At 43.9% G+C, this 10,078-nt stretch overlaps 1 long non-coding RNA gene across 1 annotated transcript; it reads left to right on the top strand.

Moving 5' to 3' along the window:
- Positions 1 to 7,815: 7,815 nt before the first annotated feature.
- Positions 7,816 to 9,773, top strand: LOC132328370 (uncharacterized). The gene is made up of 3 exons (XR_009486762.1): positions 7,816 to 8,269; positions 8,362 to 8,457; positions 9,560 to 9,773. It is a non-coding gene; the product is annotated as an uncharacterized LOC132328370 (long non-coding RNA).
- Positions 9,774 to 10,078: the final 305 nt, after the last annotated feature.

The following is a 10,078-nucleotide window of genomic DNA, read 5'->3' as shown; positions in this document are numbered from 1 at the left end:
ATATTCATGTGGCCCGAGTCGTACAAGTTTCCGCCACATCACAGACGTGCATGGTACTAAGTCTGGGTTCCTAGTTGTTACGTCATCTGAGAAGATAATCTCTGCAGCTGCCATTTCCCTCAAGCGTTGGATCCCTTGCTCTATGGTCTTCCACTGGGTCTGCTGCATATAAAGATCATCTGCACACAGGTATCTTTGTGCAACACTATCCAAGACCCGTGCCCAGAGGCTGTGAGGATTAACCCCCCTCATCATTCCTTGGTCGATGACAGGATCATGTGACAGGGATCCCAAATGCCTGGCTTCAGTGCCATCCAGAATTGTGGCCTCACCTGCAGCATCCCAGAGACGGACTAACCAACTAATTATGGATTCATCAGGCCGCCGGGTGTAATCTTTCCTTAGGCCACGGAGGTCCTTCAGGGAAAAGGACTCCATATTGGCTTCTGATCTGGCACCTGCTGCTTTGATTTCTGATTTTACATCAGGAGGCGCTGAGGGTCCTTCTCCTGCATCATCATCATCATCATCCACTGGTCGATTGGTCTTGCCTGTGCATTTTCCACTCCTGGTGCTAGTAGCAACAGCCATTGGTTTAGCTGCTGGCTTAGGCTCACTATCTAGCTTGGCTGCTGGCTTTGAGCCTGGGGTGCTGGCTGCAGCCTGAGTGACCGGGATAGCTGCTGATTTATCTCCCTGCCCCCCTGCCTCTGTCTGCTGCCCAACCGTATCTAGCAATGCGCGATAAGCATATGCCAAGGCCCAGCTCACTGCAACGATCTTTTTCTCCTTAGGGTCATCCTGGTACTTCTCTTTCAGATATTTCCCCACCTCAGCTGGGTTCTGAATTTGTTCATGGGGAAAGTCCCAGACTATAGGCTCAGAAAATTCCTTCAGGATTTGGCCCATATTCTCCCATTTCCCACACCACTTAGGATTTTCCACACCTGGGTCTATTCCTGAGTCGGGGATCTCATCAGCCCGTCTAGAAATCTCAGCCCTCATTCTAGAGATGCAGCAGACTATGTAGAGGAAGCTTACCAGATTGAGTACCAGAAAGATGGTCTCTTTAACATTCAGGGGAAACTGAACATCCTCCAATAGTGATGTAACAGATTCAGAAGAGAAGAAGGAAAGCAAAGGCTGAAAAGCCTCACCCCCTGCTCCTCCTCTAACCAACTGGATGCATAACCATAACCATGAACCATTCACACCTGGAGCAGACCCCAACATGTTTATAAACTTCTTACAAGCTATTACCACCAAGCCCAGCAGGATAGCTATTCTGGTCACTGCCCCTCTGCTGTAAAAGCTACGTATTAGGGACAATACAAGAGCTATTTCTGGATAAGAAAATAAACCCAGGGACCACAGAGGTATAAAGATCTCAAAAAACCCTAGGGACCAGAAATGCAGGCAAGCCTTCACCCCAATAGACATTATAAATTCAAAAAACATGTCTATTAACTGCTTTATACTAACACAGAATAATGGTAACCAAAATACACTCAAAACAGGGTTTTTCCACTCTCTCTCGAGCCCCACGCTCTGGGCGCCAAAATTTGTCCTGGTTTAGGGCAAATTTGGGAGAGAATCCCCAAAAAGGGCTTCTCCAAAAAACAAACCCACACGCCCCTCCCCCAACCGGTTCAGGAAGAATTCCTCGGAGAGAAGTGGAAAGAACCTGTTTATTTGATAAGCACAGCACCCCCCAGCACACACAATGAACAATACCGGATGACACCACTCTTCCACTGCTCTGACAAAGATGACAAATTCAGAAAAGTCTCTCCTGGGGGTTTGCTCTGTTATCAGTCCCTCCGGCGCTGAGGCAGCTGCTGCAGTCACAAGGTGTAAACTCACTCGCTCCGTGTTCCAAATCCCAGTCCGGAGCAGTTGACAGGTCCAACGGGGTGGGGGGAACAGTCCAGAAAGGAATTTGGACTGTTTAGCTAAATTAACTAATGGGGGGGGGGGGAAGAAAGCAAGAGCAAGCAAAGCAGAAGCGAAGCAGAAGCAAGAGCGAAAGCAAAAAGCAGGGGCAAAAAGCAAAAAGCAGCAACATGCACTGGTGCTATCTGGATGTCCCGCCGAGTGGCTGATAAGAGGCCAAAACAAAACCTTCACTCCACCAGTCTTAAAGGCACAGAACATAATATCCAGCATAAATTACACACACACGAATGGGGATAACAGTCACCCTAGGACACCCTCACATCAGCTCTGCAGGCCTTGCCAGTGAAGGTGCCATCACCATTTGCCAGTCCCTCCTCTGGCAGACTGATCCCAATTTCCCATCACAGTAACCACTTTACTGAGAAGGGTATTTTCATCTGCACTGTTATTCTGACCTCTCTGTAAGTGTGAGCTCTTGCATGGCCCTTGCATGTTCTTGCATGAAAAGCAGCTCAAAGCCTGCTCTTCCTACTCAAACCTTTCTTTTAGACCCATTCCCATTCCTCTTAATACCCTCTTTCACTTTCATGACAAATTCACTCTCCTTTTCCTCTCCTGTCTCCTTAACTTCGCCTTGCAGTCAGATTCAATAACTCCTACCTTTGCCTATAGCATCACCATTCTGGGGCTTTACTCATCTTGCCCACACTAATACATCCTGCTCACACCTCCTTCATCGTCCCCACCTTCAGCAGCACAAAATACTTCTCCCCCATCTTCCTATCCCAAATGCCATGGCTGTAGAAACCCCCTTCACCTCCCTGCACCTGGCTTTTCTTTTTGTGCCTGCTTTGGCTGTAATACCTACAGTTCTGCCCTGACTTTCTAGACGTGGCACAATGATGACTCTTCTCCATCCTTACATGCCTTACCGTTCTCTCTGACCCCCTCCACACCACCTAGTGCAGCATCCATGGGACCTGGTCTCTCTCTGCCTCAGCAGCCCTCTGCCTGACTGCAGAAGATGCTTTCACCTGGCTCAAGCTTTCCATTACATTCCCCCAGCCCATTCCAGGCTCTGCAGCCAGAAGCAAGGACATCTCCACCTGGGAGAGTCCTGAGTGGACTTGGCCACCCTGCAATGGGAGACAGCAGCTGGGATGGTGCTGCTGGACACTGCCCTGCCATGTTCTGCAGCAGCTCCACAGTGGGAAGCTCTCTGGCCCAGAGTGGTTCTCACTTTCCCCCATACACACTCACTGTTACTGTCTTGTACTCTCCTCATTTCCTCCTTCTGAAAAGACATTCCCACCACTACAGCTTGTTTCACAACCACTTTCCCTCAACCCAGATACTATAGATGATGTTTCATTTTTCATTACTGTAACAGCAATGTGACTCACAACCAGTTTTACTTGTCAATATTCATGTGTATCAATACATCAGCAAAACTGTTCTTGAAACATCCTAAAACTACAGATTTTTCTTGTGAGCATTCAGGTCTTTCTTGTTTTCATCCTTCTAGAGTTGACACAAAATAATAGTCTGAAAACACACACAAAAAAATTTGTATTTGACTGAACTCTGGTGTATCAAAGCAAAGCAGGACAACTCATGAATAAGCTGTGGATAGCCAGCACAATGGGTATGAGGCAAACAGATTAGGTTTTGCTTGTCTCCTGTCTTTGAGGAAGAGAGGTAACATCAGAAACAGGAAAAAAAATATTTTCACATGTGGATTGCCCACATTTTCAGAGAGAGCCATAGAGGGCTGGTTAGAGCAGCAACAATATATAAACACTGCCAAGAAAGTGTGTGTCATGCAACTCCACACACAGACAGCTGCTTGCTGACTGAATGATGAAAGCACTGAATGACGAAAAAAGAGAACTTGTGGTCAATTACATAGATGCTAGAAGGGCCAGTAAGAAATGAGAGGAACAGAAAGTTATTTGTGATGGAATTTGATGCAGCTGATGTCACAGAAGCCTGGTGAGATGACTGTTCTGATACTGAAATAAAACAGTTGATTAGGAAGGGCAGACTGGGGGTGGTTCTGTTCAGCACCACTGTGGACTTGTGAGCTGCTAGGTCAGATTTAGAAGATGCTCAGCAGAACAGGGAGAGTATCTGCAGAATGATCTCCTACAGACCACCAGACAAAGTCACCGAGTCAAAAAGCAGCATGATTGTTCTTTAAACCCATTATTCATTCAACCCTCATCCAATTTGTGGACAGAAGAGTTCTGTATGCACAGAAAGCTTCACGTGGGAGACACATGCTAGAGATGTAAGTAGCCAATAGAAAAACAGCATTTGGGTGGTACAGGTGAATTCTCTAACCCATGAGGGTCACACCCATGGTGAGAGTGTTCATTGCAACATAACGTGGTGAACCAAATTCTGGGTAGAAAGTTTGTTGACCTCTGAATGCCAGGCATCATTGTGACCTGATTGTGACCTGATTATTTACCTGCCCTAAACACTCAGCATAAAAAGGTACATTCTTTAGCTCAAAGGAAAATTACTATCCAGGTTCATTGCTAGACAAAATGTGGGTAGAGGAACCCAGATGAAAGTTCAGGCCTTTGATGAAGGGTTTATCAGATGGTCAAAAAGTCGGGATTTCCAAGCCTAGAGTGCAAACAGATCAACTAAAAATCTCATCCTGGTTCAGCAGCAAAGTGAAGGAATCAATGTGAAACTGAAAAGCAAAATCACAGCTGTTAAAGGGGGAAACAGCTGCCAGTTAACATAAAATAGAAGTAACTAAGTGAGAGAAATTAGTAAGTAAAATTAGGATTGTATAGAAACACCTAAGAACAGAGCAAAGAAAGTCTTTTTTCTTCTAATAAAAACAAAAGGAGCTTAAAAACAATGCAGGAATATCACTAGAGAGGGGTTGTAAAATGAATGGTAATATAAAAAAGAAAAGTACTAAATAGATATTTGTCTGTATTCAGACAGAAGTGGCACCATGTACATGTATAACATGGGGTTGTTGATGGACGTTTTTGCTCAGTTACATCAAGAGTCTCATAAGCAAGATCTACTAGGGAAAAATGTTTAAAATAAGCACTATGGCTGATTAGCATTTCCAAAAGAGATGACATGATCTCTCTCACACTTCATTTTGAAGAAGTGATCATAGTGTATCAATACTCCAAATGGTTAAAGAGGATGAATGGGGTAAGTACAGTCAAACAGAAATGAATAGGAAATGGTAACTGGCATCTTTCAAAGAACAAGAATTACTTGCCAAACTGAGTTTCAGTTTTGATGAGTTTGGCCCAGACATGACAGATTCAGGATTTTCCAAGGGTGTACCAGGGTACAATGTTGTGTCCTGTAAAACACCAAAAGTTATCCCATAATTGATGTGAGGGGTGGAGAAGTGAGAGATTGCAAATACTAATGAATGGTCACAGCACAGGATCCCAGTACAGCACTATGAGAAAAGGGAATAAAAAAGGCATGAGTACACTGTGTTAGATGCAGGCAGAGATGTAGGGAAATTGTTTCCACACTCATGCACATCAGTAGGAAGATCACTGCTGAAACAGCCCCTGAACTGCAGACTCCTGGAGTGAGGGAGCAGCTCTGGGGAGGGAACACTGGGACCTGCCCCCTTACACTGCTTTTCCCCAGAAGCTGCTTTGAGCCACCACTGGAGGCTGAATTTTGAACTAGGAAAACCTTTGGTTGCCCAGGAAAGCCACTCTTGGTGCCATCTGTTGTCTGCACGCTTTCCATGCGTGCAGTTTTCAAAGGAATCTAAAAAGAGGAAACCATTAACTACCTGCAATAGCAACCTGCAAAGACCAGAGCAAACACCACCCTGTATGAGGTTCAGGACTCACTCTGCTCTTTGGTCTTTTATTTGCTTTATCCATCATATTAAATCTCTTCTCAGTCTACTGTGACTGCATGTAGGCTAACTGCACAAATATTTTCAGAAAAACACCACTTGCATCTTGAGTTCCTAGCTATCACCACAGGCTCCTAACTGTGCCAGCACAGTTCTGGCCTTGAGCATGACCTTTGGCAGGGTGTATGGGCAGCAGGCATGTTTCAGACCCAGCTGTCAGGGCTGGTTTTCCATTTGATCCATTACAGCTGTCTGTTAAAAGACAAAAATAAACTCAGCACCAGAGACTGGGACTTCCTTCTGAGAGCTGAGTTCCCCAGCCACAGTCAGTTCCCCAACTGCTTCCCTTCTGAAACATCGATGTATTTTCCACATACTTGGCCTGCTTTCAGTGGGAGAGGTACAGCCCTCACCCTCTTCCAGCCCTCCTCTCTTCATCATGCCCTTTCTACAGAGCAACTCAGATCCCTGTAGGAACCCACAGGAACCTGACATTGGCTGGGGAGTCATGGAATCATAGATATGTATTTATCCAGCTGTTTGCTGGACATTTGGTCCAGAAGGATCCCGTGAGAGACAGTGTCAAAAGCTTTACTGGAATCCAAAATGATTATATCAACTGGCTTCCCTTGCTCAAGGATTATTATTATGACTGGCTACCTTGTCATAAAAAGAAATTAAGTTTGTCAAGCAGAACTTTCCTTCATGAACCTGTGTTGGCTGTGACTGGTGTCTGCCTTGTCACCCAAGTGTTTTTCAATGACTCACAGATTAGTCTCCATAATTCTACCAGGCACTAAAGTGAGACTGCTGAGGTGCTTTACTGCTCAGCACTGGCTTGTAGGAAAATTCATCTGTAGGTATCTCAGGACCATAGAAGACAAAATGTGTGATTGCTAAAGAGGAAGCAGACTGTGGTATAAATGTGGTCTAGAAAAGGGGGGGTTCATGATGAGTGTCTGACATTCTGCTAAGAATGGCTTCCGGGAGGAATGGCTGCCTTTTTTTGTACCTTGAATTTGCACGTAAGAAAACACCAGGAACTAAAGACTGCTTTGCTTTAGGTGGGAAGGTTGAAATAGGTGTGCTCCTTATGTATTAAGCAGGTGTATTCCTTTTATATCAACAATACACTGTCTTGCTGGGTCCAGACTGGAAGAAAGGAGAGATTTCACCTGTCCTCTTTGATATCAAACACATCAGGGGACTGGTGGGGTCTCCATCCTTTGCACCTCCAGAGCAAGGCTGCCCATCTCTGCTTTAACCCAGCAGGACCTCTGCAGACTCAGCACAGAGCCCAGACTCAGCAGCCACATGCTGGCAGGAATCTCCCAGTCACAGACCTAGCCCACTGCTGCACATGCTGGAAACCCAGGGGAGGTTTGGTGAGAAGGGGATTGTTTGGGCTGGTTTTTCTTTTGAACCCTATAATAACACTACTGCTCAGGTCTGGTTGTGCACACTCTTGAAAGAGCTGGGATTCCCCCTTCTGATAGCAGCTACACAGCAGCCATGCTTTTCTTTAATCTCCACCAAACTATTATTTCAACATACCACCCACACAGCCAGATGAAAAAGCAGTGGTAAAAGGGTGGTGCTGTTTTGTTCTTTCCTTCTTAGAAAAAAAACAAGGCTTAGAAGAAAAGCTCAGTCTCTCTGTGTACTAACTCCTCCTTTCCGTCTGGAATTTCCCATCAGTTGTACCATAAACAAACTCCCTTCAAATATGCTAAAATAAAGTGAACTGAAATTCAGTAGCAGACACAGAATTAGGGACTACTTGTAATCTGGTGGTTAAAAAAAAGAAAGATCAAGAGCTGATAGAATCTAATTTTTCATGTTAGACTGTTTAAATTTCTTATTCAATAAAGTAATAATTCACTTTATAAATTAGGTTGCATTTGAATACAGCTTTTCATTTGATTTTGTGATTGAACTTGATTAGGTTTTTAACTAAGAGAGGTTGCTCCTTCATTCCTAAATAATGGATAATACTTTGAAGAGCAAATACCAGCACATTATTGCCATTTTTCAAAAGGATTTAGACATCATAACAGATTATTTATTGTTTTGTTGTCCTATCACTGATGTTTCTACTACAACCCCCTCTAGCATGAGACACTAGATGGTGTCCTAACAGAAGATGTTAGGAGAAAGGGCACAAATCTTAGATTACCATGACAAGTTTCTCCAGGGCACCCAAAACCAGGTGCAGGATACCAGTGGCTGTTCCTGCAGCTACCTGCAGACATTCACATCCATCTCTCTGCAGAAGACCTGAGCTTGTTTATCACTGCCCAGAGCCCTCACTGACAGCTAGGCCTGTATCACAAACATCCTGAAACCAAGCAGAGGAAAGACACTGCATTCTTTCTGGACCATCTTCTTTCTTCTCCTGTCCTCAAAGCCCTTCTGTTCCTGAAAGTGCCAGGAGGTCACCCAAGCTGATCAGGCACCTCAGACAGGAAGATGCCTCTGCAGAGGAATGGGAGACATTTTTTATGGGTGAGACTGCATTTTTGTGTTCTTTAGTGCTTGGTAGCATAACAAGACACCCTTTTTTTTCACCCATGTATTTGCCGTGTGTATTCCATAAGCTGCAGCTCCAGGATGACTCCTGCCAGTGATCTTGTTTTCCTGGGACCTGAGCAGTGATGCTGGCACAGCACACCATGACACTTCCATTCAGTCAGGTCAGTGGGAGCATTGGCATTTGGTTCTGGAAAATTCTAGGATTTCCATGTCTCATTATATGTAGATACCTATAGTTAGTTGATTTGTTGGGGTTTTTTTTAATTTGTGATAATAACTGGGTCTCTTACAGTATCTTTTTGCCACTTCATCTCAAAATATCTGCAAAGGAAGTCTTTAAAAGAATTCACAGATGTCTTCTAAACAGAGAAAACTAAAACTCAGATAGAGTTGAGATTAATGAAAAGAGACCACAGGATGAGTCCAGAACTGAGCTGTATCTGTTTTCTTCCCATTATTTGACAGCACACACTACCAAAGCTGGCAGAGAATTATAAAATATTTGCATTTCTTAAAATGTTGAAACCTGAAGATTTGGCTGAGCAGAGGTTTCATGCAAAAACATCCCACATCTGGGTAGTCTGCAGTGCACAGAGTTGTGGTGTCGAGGTCCACCTGCTTCTACTCTGCAAAGTCACTCCAGCAAAGCTACCACAGGAATCATTCTCACACACCACAGACAGACAGAGACAGACAGACAAGACTTCCCATCCCCAATGTCACATGTTAAAATGTGCCTGTGCCACCACAACACCAGGTGAAGCTTCACCATCTGTCTTTCCAGGAGGAATTTTATTTAGAAAATGATTGAAGCTGCTAGTGTCAGGAGAAAATATGATGGAAGGGATGATTTTTAATGTCAGAGAATCTTTCCAATTTACATGATTGCTTCACAAACAAATCTTCAAAAAGTACATTCCCAGCACTAAGGAGGGCATGAAAATTGTGCTTGGAAAATGAGGCTGTAAATTCATTGTTTAAATGAAATCAAACTGCTGAACACAGAACAAAATCCCAAGTGTCTATAGGAAAACAAATTTATAGCAAGATATATTTACATTGAAAAAAATATGCCAGAGCTCAAAAGTCAGTGTTTTCAAGGGTGATTTCCAGTAGATTTTTCTTTGTCTGTTCTGTTTTTATGATGGAGTAAGAGGATCTGAAAAACTAGCGGGAAAGGAGGGGGAAAAGCTTGGATTTTCTTTCTCTTGGGGGTGTATACATACCTAGAAATCTCAAGGAAGACCATACTTTCTTTTTCAGACTGTGTCAAGGAATTTATCTGAGAAAAAGTGAAGCGAGTATCTCCAAATATATGCCCCACAAAATCTTTCACTTCAGTTGGAGGCTTAATATCATACCTTCATCAGGTAATCTCCTTTCTTCAAAACATTAAATTGCTTATAACAATACATTTTTTGAACTCTACACTGAAAGTGTTCAAAAAATGTGTAATTGTGGAACTTAGGGACGTGGTTTGGTGGTAAACTTGGCAGTGCTGGATTAACAATTGGACTGGATGATCTTAGAGGTCTTTTCCAACCTAAAAGATTCTATTCTATGATTCCAGCAGAGTCTTTCACACCCACCAGCACCCCCCAAGACTCAGGAGATGTCTCAAAAAAGACATCAGAGGGAACCATCCAACTGCAGGTGGTTCCATGGCCTGGCCACTGCAGAGTGGAATCATGACCCAGTTCACCACCCACATATGAGCCTTAGTTTCCCCACTGGAGGTCAGTGACACAAAGGAAGTGACCAAATTAAGAAACAAATAATTGT

Source organism: Haemorhous mexicanus, chromosome 6 (genome assembly GCF_027477595.1).
Source record: "Haemorhous mexicanus isolate bHaeMex1 chromosome 6, bHaeMex1.pri, whole genome shotgun sequence".
NCBI classification, from domain to species: domain Eukaryota; kingdom Metazoa; phylum Chordata; class Aves; order Passeriformes; family Fringillidae; genus Haemorhous; species Haemorhous mexicanus.
The sequence above is the reverse complement of the archived record's forward strand: the minus strand, read 5'-3'. Positions and strand labels throughout refer to the sequence as shown.